The 11,939-nt window shown below is 32.5% G+C and overlaps 1 non-coding gene across 1 annotated transcript; it reads left to right on the top strand.

The window, feature by feature from the left end:
* The first annotated feature begins 1,532 nt into the window (after positions 1-1,532).
* On the top strand, positions 1,533-1,636 carry LOC116146955. Its single transcript, XR_004130588.1, has one exon. It is a non-coding gene; the product is annotated as a small nucleolar RNA R71 (small nucleolar RNA).
* The last annotated feature ends 10,303 nt before the right edge of the window (positions 1,637-11,939 follow it).

Below are 11,939 nucleotides of genomic sequence, written 5' to 3' on the forward strand. Positions count from 1 at the left end.
CCTTTCCCTCTTTTAATATATGGATTGTCCCCAATGTAGCAAAAGAAAAAAGAGAAGGAAAAGAAAAGTTATCCCACTTTTTAATATCTTAGTGAGAAGACGCATGAAAGTTCGATCACCACTCTTGTTTTGTTCCATCAACTATATCAAATACTATCAAAACAAAGAAACTCATGGTGTACCTCATTGGCAACACACATCACTAGTTAAATATATGAATTAGAGTAACAAAACACAAACTAAACAACATCTTTAAAAAAATGAAAAGGGAAAAGAAAAAAAATAAAAAATAAAAATCAGTGGGTTGCCTCCCATATAGCACTTGGTTTAATGTCCTTAGTCCGATATCATCACTTTCTCAACCATATTCTCTCTTGTATTTAAAGTGTTCTGGAGGAGGTCTAAGCTCTAAAGTAGGGGCATGCACAATGGAAGGTAGAAGCTTCGCATTAAATATGGGAAGAGAAATATAGGAAAGATTATACCTTGTCTTTATTTTCAGAAGAAAATCACATAATGCGACAATCTCTTATATTTCCCTTCCCATGTCAATGTCTCCTGTAGACTTTTTTTGTTCCTCAATTACCGAACCATTCTGTATTGCAACATCCAACAAATCTTTACTCTTGAGCTCAAACGTTTGCTTAGGTGATTGTTTTGCTTCTTTGAAGTCAATCGCCCTATCTCCCTCATTATTGGACTTTTTCGCTTCATCTTGAATCAACTCATCCTTAGTCTCTTTGGTATTGATCAATTTCTTGTGAGCTTCTTTGAATTGTGTCCCACTTAAGAATGATATGGCACTAACATTCTCCTTAGGATTAACCACAGGTTGGGACGGAAGTTTAATAGATCCTTGTGCCTCCAGTCTTCCAATGGTAGTAGCCAATTGGCTAACTTGTTTCTCAAGGTTCTTGATCGATGTCTTCGTTGCTTGTTGGAACTTGAGAGTGTTAGAGGCTAAAGAATTTACTAATTCTTCTAGAGACTTGCCTTGAGGTGGGGGAGCATTTTGTGGCCTTACTTGATAAGGTTGTAATATTATTGGATAAGGAAAACCTGGTAGATTCTTAGGCCTAGTAGCTTGGTAGTTTCCCAAATAGCTAAGGTAGGGGTAATCCCTCCATCCTGAATTGTAGGTGTTTAAGAGGGGGTCATACCTTTGCCTTTGTTGTCCTTGAAATCCTCCCACAACAAAATCTTGAAGAGTAGGGCACATGTCTATAAGATGTCCAACTGTAAAGTATATCTCACATGGTTCAACTCGTCCTACTGCCAATTGTTGCACAAGTGCAGTCAAGGTACTCAATTGTTGTTCAATATTATAGGAAATTCCCACTTCATTTACCTCCCTTGGTGGTGGATCAGAGCAGACACCAAATTGTTGAGAATTCGTAGCCATAGTTGCAATTAAATTTCTTGCATGCTCAAGAGTTTTATTAACCAAAGCTCCACCACTTGTTGCGTCAATCATGTTTCTCGCTATAGGAATTATTCCTTCATAAAAGTATTGGAGTAGAAGTTGCTCACTTATTTGATGGTGAGGGCAACTTGCATAGAGTTTCTTGAATCTCTCCCAATACTCATATAAGGTCTCCCCATTTTATTGCCGAATCCCACAAATTTGCTTCCTAATGAGGGCAGCTCTAGATGCTGGAAAATATTTCTCCAAAAAGAGTCTCTTCATTTCATTCCAACTATTAATGGTTTTGGATGGAAGATAGTAAAACCACTCCTTAGCGCTATCCACTAAAGAGAATGGCAATGCCCTAAGCTTAACTTGCTCTTCAGTAAAGCCACTTGGTTTCATGCTTGAACACACCACATGGAACTCCTTAAGATGCTTGCTTGGATCCTCTCCTACTAATCCTCGAAAAGTAGGTTAAAGATGAATCATTCCAGATTTGAGCTCAAAAGCTCTACCCGTATCACTGTACCAAATACACAAAGCTTCTTCATCGAAAGACATTGTAGCCATCTTTTTAAGAGTACGATTAGCAAACACCTCATGATAAAAAAAAAAAATTGATTAAAACCAGAAAAAAAATAAATAATAATAATAAAAGTTAATTAAAGAAAAATCCCCGATGACACGATGCCAAAAATTGATGCATGTGAAAGCAAAACCTAATTTTACCTCACTTAACATCTATAGCAATGTCAAGTAGCAGTACAAAGCAAGTAAGGGTTTTTCCTATAAAAGACTTTTCTAATTAACTAATTACCTACTTAAACATGGGGTTTCTATGATTAAATGGAAAATAAAAAACAACTATTTAAACAACTAACTAAAAACAAGTAACATAATTATATAAGTGAGAGAGTATGATACAAAGTGGATTGAAGCATCAGTCGCCACTACTAAACATGTAATGCAAATCAATAAAAGCACTCTTTAACTTTTTACCCCTTGATTACATCAGCTTAGAAAATAGTAAACGTTAATAAGTTTCATCTCTCTTTACTGAGTTGTTGGATTTGACATGGTCCTCACCCAATTCACTATTTATTAAATAACCTAGGATACGATCTCTAGATTCAAAGTAATAAAAGCATTAACATGCGAGAGACCTATTAAATCAAGGCTAAACTCATTTGGTCGGTTTAGTTATCTTGAGTGATTACCCCCAATGCATGCAAGCATACACTTTACCACTAGTTATTTAGATTAATAAAGCGATTCCGTACTAAACAACTTAAATTGGCAATAATAAATTAATCCTAACTATTTAATTGTGCACTTAAACAATTAAGAAAATCTATATAAACCCTATTCTCAGAAAATAAATCACATAATCAAGAGGGATCAAAAGATAAAAAGATGCAGATTTTATTAATCACTAAACATGTCCAGGGTTTTGCCTCAATCACAAAAGAATTAGTTATCAATGGATAAAAATAAAAACATCATCATATTTTTTATAACAAATAATAAAAAAAGAGAAGAAAAACTTAGTAAAACTTGGATGGATTAATGGAGTTGATGATGATCTCCTCCAATTCTTTTTCTCCAAGCTTCTTTCAATCTCTCTTCCTCTCTACATTATTGTGTATTTTTTTTCTCTCCATTCCCTCTCTATCCTAAAAATATCTAAAGACATCCTTTTATAGTGCTAGGGTTGTGGAAAAATTAATGGGAAAGTCCTATACAAAAAAGGAGAATCAAATTCGGATTAGGCTAGACAGAATGCTGTAGAATTAGGATTCATGCACTGACCCTCCAGTACTAAAACTGGAATATCTTCTTCTATAAAACTCAGAATAACAAACCGTAAAATTTTACATAACCTAAACTTCTAGAGCTTCAAAAATATATGTGGCATGGCTCCCAATTCGTTCTGACGAATTTATGGAAGCTTCACGAAATTTCCGCCTCCTGGACACGCCTTTTCCAAACCAGAATCTGAATGTCATGGTGCCGAAAGATCTTCCAGTTTGAAAACAAGAAAGTCAGAATATGAAGAAGGCATAACTATAATAATTGTAGCCCTTCAATTCAGCTTCCAAATGGTCCACGAATCATCCAAATTGGAGGTCTACAGCTCACGTTATCATTGCAATACCCAAGCATACTCAAAACTGGAGCATTTTCCAGATTTCGTGTTCCATGCTAAATACACCATATCTTCCTTATTTCAACTCCGATTCTCAAACTGTGTGTTGCTAGTAATAAAAAATTCTCTTGCCAACATCGTCTTTTTTCCGAATATTATTTTAAAGCTTTTATGCCCTGAAAACACAACAAAAATACCCGTGATCCTAAAAAGCGCATTTATGAAATAATTAAGTTAATTCATGAAATTAACCCTCATTTCCCACAAACGATACCTATAAACCACTGAGTATAAGTTCATTTTCAAGCACTTATCAATGAGGGCCAACTTCGGCACCCTCATCCATGCATCTTGCACCTTAACAATTATTTTTGGGTGATGTTATCATCAGGCTCTTGAGATAGAGTCCGATCGATGGTATTTATTTTCAGACTCAAGTAAAATCCAAAGATTTCTATACCAGTCTATAAAATTACTATCATCTAGCATGTGTTCATTTTTCATTTAAAGATCGCAACATGAAATTGTACTTGTCAATTTTGATATGACTCTACGAGTGCAAATATGACAGAATTAATTTCATGTTATAATAATTTGTTTAATGAGCTAGGTCTTTAATTAAACAAACATTCCCACTATTTTTCTTCAAGTTAATAGCCCTCACTATTAACCCGAAAAGCCCATTGGGATTCCTACTGGACCAAGATCCCATCTAGTCCATTTCAAACATTCGCTTTAGCGAACAAGCCAAAGTAGGTTGATTAGGTAGGTTAACAAACTTAATTTATATCAATCGATAGCACCAACCAATGACTTCAAATGCAAACTAAGCCAACAAACCAATTACACAATTCAATGGCACCAACCATTGTCCTCCAGTGTAATTCTTAGTATTAGTAGAGTGGACACTACATGTCACCACGTACACTTGACAAGTATACTTCTCTACTATGTCTCTGATATGTTTATCAACCTTTACTTTGGTGAACAAGCAAAACGCATGATTTAAGTCGACCCATCACCATTAAAGAAAACTTCAATGAAGTTTAACCTCCCATTGGTAAAAGTGTATCATTCGTTTTGGCGAACAAGGTTCCAATGAACAGTGATTTGATTAAGCTCAGGGTGATGGAAGGATTTTAATTAATGACTTAATATAATTTTTTGAGGGTTTCATTATATATTAGTCTCACCAATAATGAAGTGTACCCTTCTTTATGCTTAGTACGCATGCTAAGGGTGTATGTTATAGTCATAACACACACCCTTAGCATGCATACTAAGCATAAAGAAAACGTGTTGATGCATAACTTTAGCTAAAACCAATTTTATCGAGCCTAGAGGAATCGGTAAGTCAACCTAGGTAAAAGAAAATAAATGAGTCTTCAAGTAATTCGCCTTCTTCATTCCAACGCTTCTTCTTCTCAAACATTACACAACTTTCAAAATAAAATTCTTATCTAATTTTAGATAAATGAAAAGAAATCTTAAGTTACATTCGAGGGAGTCAGATGAGAGAGAGAAGTTACAATAGAGAATGTGGAGAAAGGCAAGACTTCCAGGCTCTATTTTAAATTACAAAATTCAAATAAATCTTAGACTAGGTTCATAGGCTTATGCACCAAACACCATGCAAATTCACATGCAACAATATGCGTAAAACAAGTCAAAATTGAATTCTGATCAGGTTGGTAAAATTATGATTACCCCTTGGCATATACTTTTTAAACCCAAGAAGTTTAAAACTTTGCAGTTTAGTCCCTTGTTATCAGGCCTCACTCAATTGCGCCTCCAGAATATTTCCAATATGCAGCAACATCCTACAGAAATTTTCTGGGTTAATATCATCGCACAACAACGCCAAGACAGCCTAAAAATCAACCTATTACACCATTACGCAGGCTGCTTGATAAAGCAGTTTTATGCGCACCGACGCAACTGGGCAGTAGTGTTTTAGGCTTGCTGTACATGCTCCAACATGTCAGCAATCCAATGGCATAATTCATGAGTCAAATGACCCACAATTGCCTCTGAAATTCGCATTTCACGAGCGTATGGTCAGTTCCCACATTTTAAAATGCAGAAAATCGTATTCTTGTGATGTGCTCGTTAACCCAAGCTGCACAGGTCCAAAAACCTGGGCAAGCAGTCCAAAATGATCCTTAGACGTGCAGCAACGCGTAGGAAAAAACCACGCTCCAAAATTCACGCTACAACGCAAGCAGGAGCGTGTTTTCGAGAAGACAATGCAGGCTACCTGTTTCAGATTTGGCTGAAAAACCCAATGCTGGTCAAGGCCAAGTGTAGGGACACACGATCACACCCTCTAGCACCGTGTGTGTAAATACACGGTCACACCCTCTATGCTGCTGCGCGCTGGTGCGTGCGACTCCCCCTAGCAGCAGCGCACTGCCGTCCACGACAGTGCACCAAGGATCCCGAATTTAAATTAATTTTTTATTTAATTTTAATTATTCTCCAACAGATCAGATGCAATTTCAATTCACAACACATCAACAAAATAGTTCATTAAAATATTTAGATTTTACTCACCAAATCCAAACAAAATTATTCAATCATCAAACCAAATGATTCCAATCAGATTTTAAATAAATTAATCATATACAAGAGGCTTTGATGCCACTGTTGGTGTTTTGATCAAATAGTAGGCAGTGGAAAAACAAATTTTTTTATTTAAACACCATTAAACCCATGCAATCCTTGTATAGATTAACTTATTTGAACATGTCAATATAATAGATATATATTAAAATCATATATGGTTGAAGACAAATGTTAGTGTACCCTATAAACCATTCATGTTGTCAGTTTCAAAGCATTTTATCCTGTATCAATATTTCATAAATAATAAAAGAAAGAGTTTTTTAATTCATATATATAAACTGATTCATTTATTTTGTCATGCATTTAAAATAAAATATGTATATAAATTGTCTAGATAATTCATTTAATCAGTAAATGAATTTATCAAAAGGTTCCCTACGGAAGCAATATTATTTGAGCAACAATATTGCATAGTAGCATACTAAATACTTCTGAAAGATATCATAAGTTGATATAAGTACGGATGATGATGATAGTCATGTCACCAGGGTATTAGTATGGATTAGTGGTTAGTGAACAATTTTTTTAACGTGACCAAATAACGACAAATCACTTGAAAAAGCATGTAGTATGATAAAGTCTATTTGGTCATGTGTTGTTCATATGCGGAAACGAACGATGGTTAAGACGAAATCGATTGACTTGAAAATATAAGATCAAGAGTATCTTGACTCCATCCGGATTCTAATTCTTGGAAGAACATTGATAAATGTCGAAAACCAAAACCTATGGCCAGAGTATATCATTAGTCATATGAAAGTAAGTTCGTGATGAAAAGTTCCAGATGTGTTGATCGACGATTCGGAAGAATATCGAGTTTAGGATTTCGATATTCCATGAATTTGCGTTCGATCATGTTATATCAATGGAAGGACTTTATCTGCATGGCACATATGATCTGAAAAAGGTTCAATGTAAGTATTTTTTTCATCGTGGTTTAGGGACTATGACACATTGCTAGATGTTTAATATAGTCGTTGGGCCTCTGGACAAGTTTTTGGAAAGATCCAAAACCGGCTCATAGCTAATCCACGGTAGACCTACATGGTCACACCAATAACCTTGTGCAATTAGAGAAGAAAGAGGATAGAGAAAATATTATCCGAAGAAGGCTAGCACCTTCCGGGGGTAATAATGGAGTTTCTATGTAAATCGTTACATAGAATTATTCATGACATTTTAAAGGTTAAAATGGTTAAGTTATAATTAATTGGATTTAATTATAATATCTTAAAGTGTTAAAATAAAATAAAATAAGACATGGGCCAAACTAATAAATGCTTAGGCTCATTTTAAAATAAGATTTTTTATTTGACTTGACTTCAATTCATTTACTTTGCCTTTAATTCATTCATTTACATTGTTTTCTTTTAATTACTTTGTTTTTTAAAGATCCTGCTTTATATGGTATTAGAGCCAAGTAGAGTCAATAGAAGCAGTGATTAGAAATTAAAAACTGCACAAAACAACACCCATAAAACATAGTACTGTAGCAAAATACTGTTCAAAATATTGTTTACTGTTACTATTCATCCACAGTAGCATTTTGCTGTAGATTACTGTTCATCCGTGCACTGTTTATTTCTTGATTAAATTAAGGGTTAGATAAATCTAGAAGGTTTGTCCTAAAATATTGGTTATAATTCCTTTATTGATTACATTAAAAGGGTAAATTTGAGTAATAAAGGGGTACCTAATATCACATCTTGATCTAAATCTTTTGCTAGAATAAAGGTACTTTCAATACAAAAATTTTGTATACATACATGTGCATTAGATAATTTATAATTAATTTTTAATTGTTGACCATTAGCTCCATATAATTTTTCTTTTGTTTTTTCATAATATTTTGTTGGAATTAATCCTTCTCTTATGCAATTTTGATCTGCTCCTGTATCTACTAAAGCTTGTGTAATAAGATCTAACTCTTGATTGATATTGATCCTAATGTAAACATGCCATTTTTGAAATTGAATTCGAGAGATTTCATTAATAAATGCTTCTTCAGTTTCTTCTATGATTTTTAATTCTGATTTTGAGGTTGATGGTTGTCCTATAGTTTCTTTGGAGGCTTTTAAACATAATAAATCTGTCTTGATTTCAATATTATCGTTTTGTAATTCTTTAACTTGATTTTTCAGAATATTGATTTCTTCTTGCAAATCACTTAAAGTAACTTGTGTGGGTTTATCAAATCTTTTGAATATGTCTTTTAAATTGTAAGAATCTACATCTTTTTGTTTTCCTTCAGATAAAATTAATTCTTTAAGTTTTAATAAATATTCTCTTTTAATATCTTCATCCTGAATTTTGTCAATAATATCTAATAAAAATTCTTTTGATTTGGTGATAACATTTATTGACTTAGGTTTAGATTTTGATATCATATTTATTGATTTCATTGCACAGTAGCAAGGCCCCATGCAATCACAATCATCAGAGTCTTGTAAAGACTCACTCATTGATTCAGAAGTATTTTCTTGAATTTGATATATCATATCTTCATTATCTGTATTGTAACTAGAATCTTCTTCAGAGTCTGTTTGAATAATTTTTAATAATTGTTGTTTTAATTCTGAATCTATTTCTAATTTTTTAATTTGATTTTTCATAGGGCACTTTGTTGCATAATGACCTTGTTGTTTACATTTCCAACATGTGATAGGTTTTTTGGATATTTTCTTGTTAGAAGATCTTTTCTTTTTATAAGGTTTATCATAAGATTTTTGTTCGTATTTATAATCTCTTTTGTAATAAGGTTTTCTATATTGTTTTTGTTTTTTATCTTTTTTGTACTTAATAGAGGGAGGTAATATTTTTTCATAACCATATTGACTACAAAATCCACTTAATTCTGTTTTCTTATGTTTTAATTCATTTTTTAATTTAGCTTTTAATTTTAAATCAGTGCAAATTATTAAAGCTTCGTTATTAATAAAACTAATTAAATCTCCATATGTTAAGTCTTCATAAGGTATATTTCCATCATATTTTTTGTATAATGCATTCTTGACAGTTTGACTAAATAATCTAGGTAGACCATCTAGGAACCTTTCTTTCCAATAGGGTTTCCTACAGTCTGTTCTTGTGAATACTTTTTGTAAAAACATATCCTTATACCATCTAAAATCTGCCATGGTTGGACACCTTAAGTTTGATAATATTTCTTGTGATTTTTTCTGAAAGCTTGTTGGGTCTCCTACAAAATTTTTGGTTATTGCATAAATTAATGTAGCTACAGCGTCTCCTTCTTCTTGATCATATTCTACTTGACTAGTACCTTCTACTTTGACTTTCCTAGTCTTTTTTGTTGCGTGTAATATGTGATGTTTATGTGATTCTGGTAAATCATTATCCCACCAATTTTTTAACATTCCCGTAAATCCTGAGACTAATATTTTTGCTATTTGATGATCAGTGTTGTCATGTGATTTATGAGCTAATGCTGCCATAGTCATTTCTTGTAAAATATTTAATATTTGGTGTTCAGCTAATCCGTCTATATTCCATTCATCTATTCCTGTTCCAGTATAGGAAGATCTTGCCATTTGTGTTACATCTTCAAATTGCATATCTGGTAAGGAAGGTCTTGGGTAATAGTTTCGGGTTTTTGGATATTTCATATTATTTCTCATTTTATTAATAGTTAAGTTTTGAAAATTTTTGTTTAATTCTTCTATTGGGTCGGATTCTGTAAGAACATTAATGTTTGATTTGGAGGATGATAATTCACTAAGTTTTTTACTAATATTTTCTAAAATAGTATTGTGATTATTGAATTTAACGATTTCTTCTTTTGGAATGTCAAAGGGTTCAAAAAATGGTTTAACATATTTTTGTGAATAAAGGGGTGTTGAATTTCCTAAAGTGTATGTTGAATGTGAATTTGAATTTTCTACTAACTCCTTCCCGGGGGCTTTTGAAATTTTTGTAATTATGTGTGTAGTATTATCTTCTATCCTATTCATTTGTTGACTCATAGTGTGGAGAATTTGATTAGAGTAATTGTTTTGATGTTGAATATTTTTGATGTCTCGTAAAGTTGGTGGTTTTTTATCATCATCTATTCTATTAATTTTTTTAAATGGTGATGCTATTATTTCTGCTTGTTGATGTTCTATTTTAATTTCTTCTAAAGGTGGATGGACAGATGTAATAGTCTTATTGGTTGATGTTTGCCAATTTTTTGTTGCATTAGTAGTTACAAAAATAGTTTTCTTTTCACTTAAATTTTGATAATGTTTTCTATTTTCTAACCAATTAAAGAAATAAATATTTTGTTTTAATTTTTCTTGTGTATTGTACCATTCAGATCTAAGGGTATTTTGTTCTTCTGGATTAAATTTTGTAAAGAAAATTTGTCTTTTTTCTTTATTATAGTTTTGTAGGAATTCTTGTTTTAATAATTCTTTGTTAATTTCAAAAGGTTTTGTTATTGTGTTGATTTGACTATAATTTCCTAATACTTCTGATTGTGTTGGTGAACTAGGTGGACTTGATGTGTTTTCATATGCAGGTTTTGGTACAGGAGGGGCATAATTTACTCCTACTAATTTACTTGTTGAAGTTGCTGACGAAGGCCTAGGTGTAACAATTTCTTCAATCCTAGGGTTGTGATGATTTTTGTTAGTAATGATGGGTTGATTTTGTTCTAAGGGAGTTTCTCTAAATTTTAATCTTATTGTACCATCTGGTTCTTGTATTATTTGTTGTATCTCAGATTCATTTTGATCATGTAAAGGTTTTGGAGGGCATAATTTTTCTAATTTCCAATCTGTTTGTTTAATAATTTCATCCCAAGCTAATCTTTTTGGTGTAAAAGTTTTATGTTTTGTTTTATCTGCTTCCATAATAACTGTATGTCCTGGTGGGGACATCCTAATGGCTCTTGGACTAATTGTTGTATTCATAACTTTGTAATAAATCCTATATATTAATGCTACTGGTTGGGCTTTATCTTGATAAGTAAGATTAGAAGCTTTTAAATTAATAGTTAATGCAGACAGTATTGTTGGATCATGTAATCCTACTGTAAAGTTTGGATAACAATCAAAATATACTGGACCACTTTCTAAATTAGAATTTAATACAGCTAATAAAGAGTTATTGAAGTTTAAATTTCTTGCTTCTCTTAACATTACTAATATTGGAATGTTTTGTCCTAATCTAAATAATGGTTTTACTGCTACTTGTACTAATCCTATGTGTAAAAATTTATAATTGTTTTGTCCATGTCTGTGTATTACTTCTTCATAAAAAAGTTGAATTTCTTCAACCCTTTCTTCGGTTATTATTATTGTGTCTTCTATAGTTTTAATGGAGTAATCTGACATAAATTCAAAACTACCTTTTTGATATATTGTGTCTTTTTTAACTGGTGGTATGTTCCAGTTTTGTAAGTGTTGATTGATTTTTGCCATATTAATTTCTTAAGTGTTAATAGACTTTATTAATTCTTGATTATTGTTTGTACTTTGTTGTTGACTATTAATTCTAATAGCGTTACTGCTACTACTATCATCTCAGCTACTGCTACTTCCTAATCTCCTTAAGAAATTAGACATTTCTAAAATAATTCTAACCTAAAAGTTCCAGTTTCTCTCCTAGATCACGAGACCATCAAGGTATGGGACCACCTAACATGGCAGACTAACGGTTAACAGGCTGACCAACGCACCCTCCAGGCTGACCAAGCGCAACCTAGAATCAATTCTAGAGTTCTTCTAGTTTAAAACTTTCTAGATTTATCTAACCCTTAAT

The sequence above is a fragment of the Pistacia vera genome, unplaced genomic scaffold (genome assembly GCF_008641045.1).
Source record: "Pistacia vera cultivar Batoury unplaced genomic scaffold, PisVer_v2 Contig485, whole genome shotgun sequence".
NCBI classification, from domain to species: domain Eukaryota; kingdom Viridiplantae; phylum Streptophyta; class Magnoliopsida; order Sapindales; family Anacardiaceae; genus Pistacia; species Pistacia vera.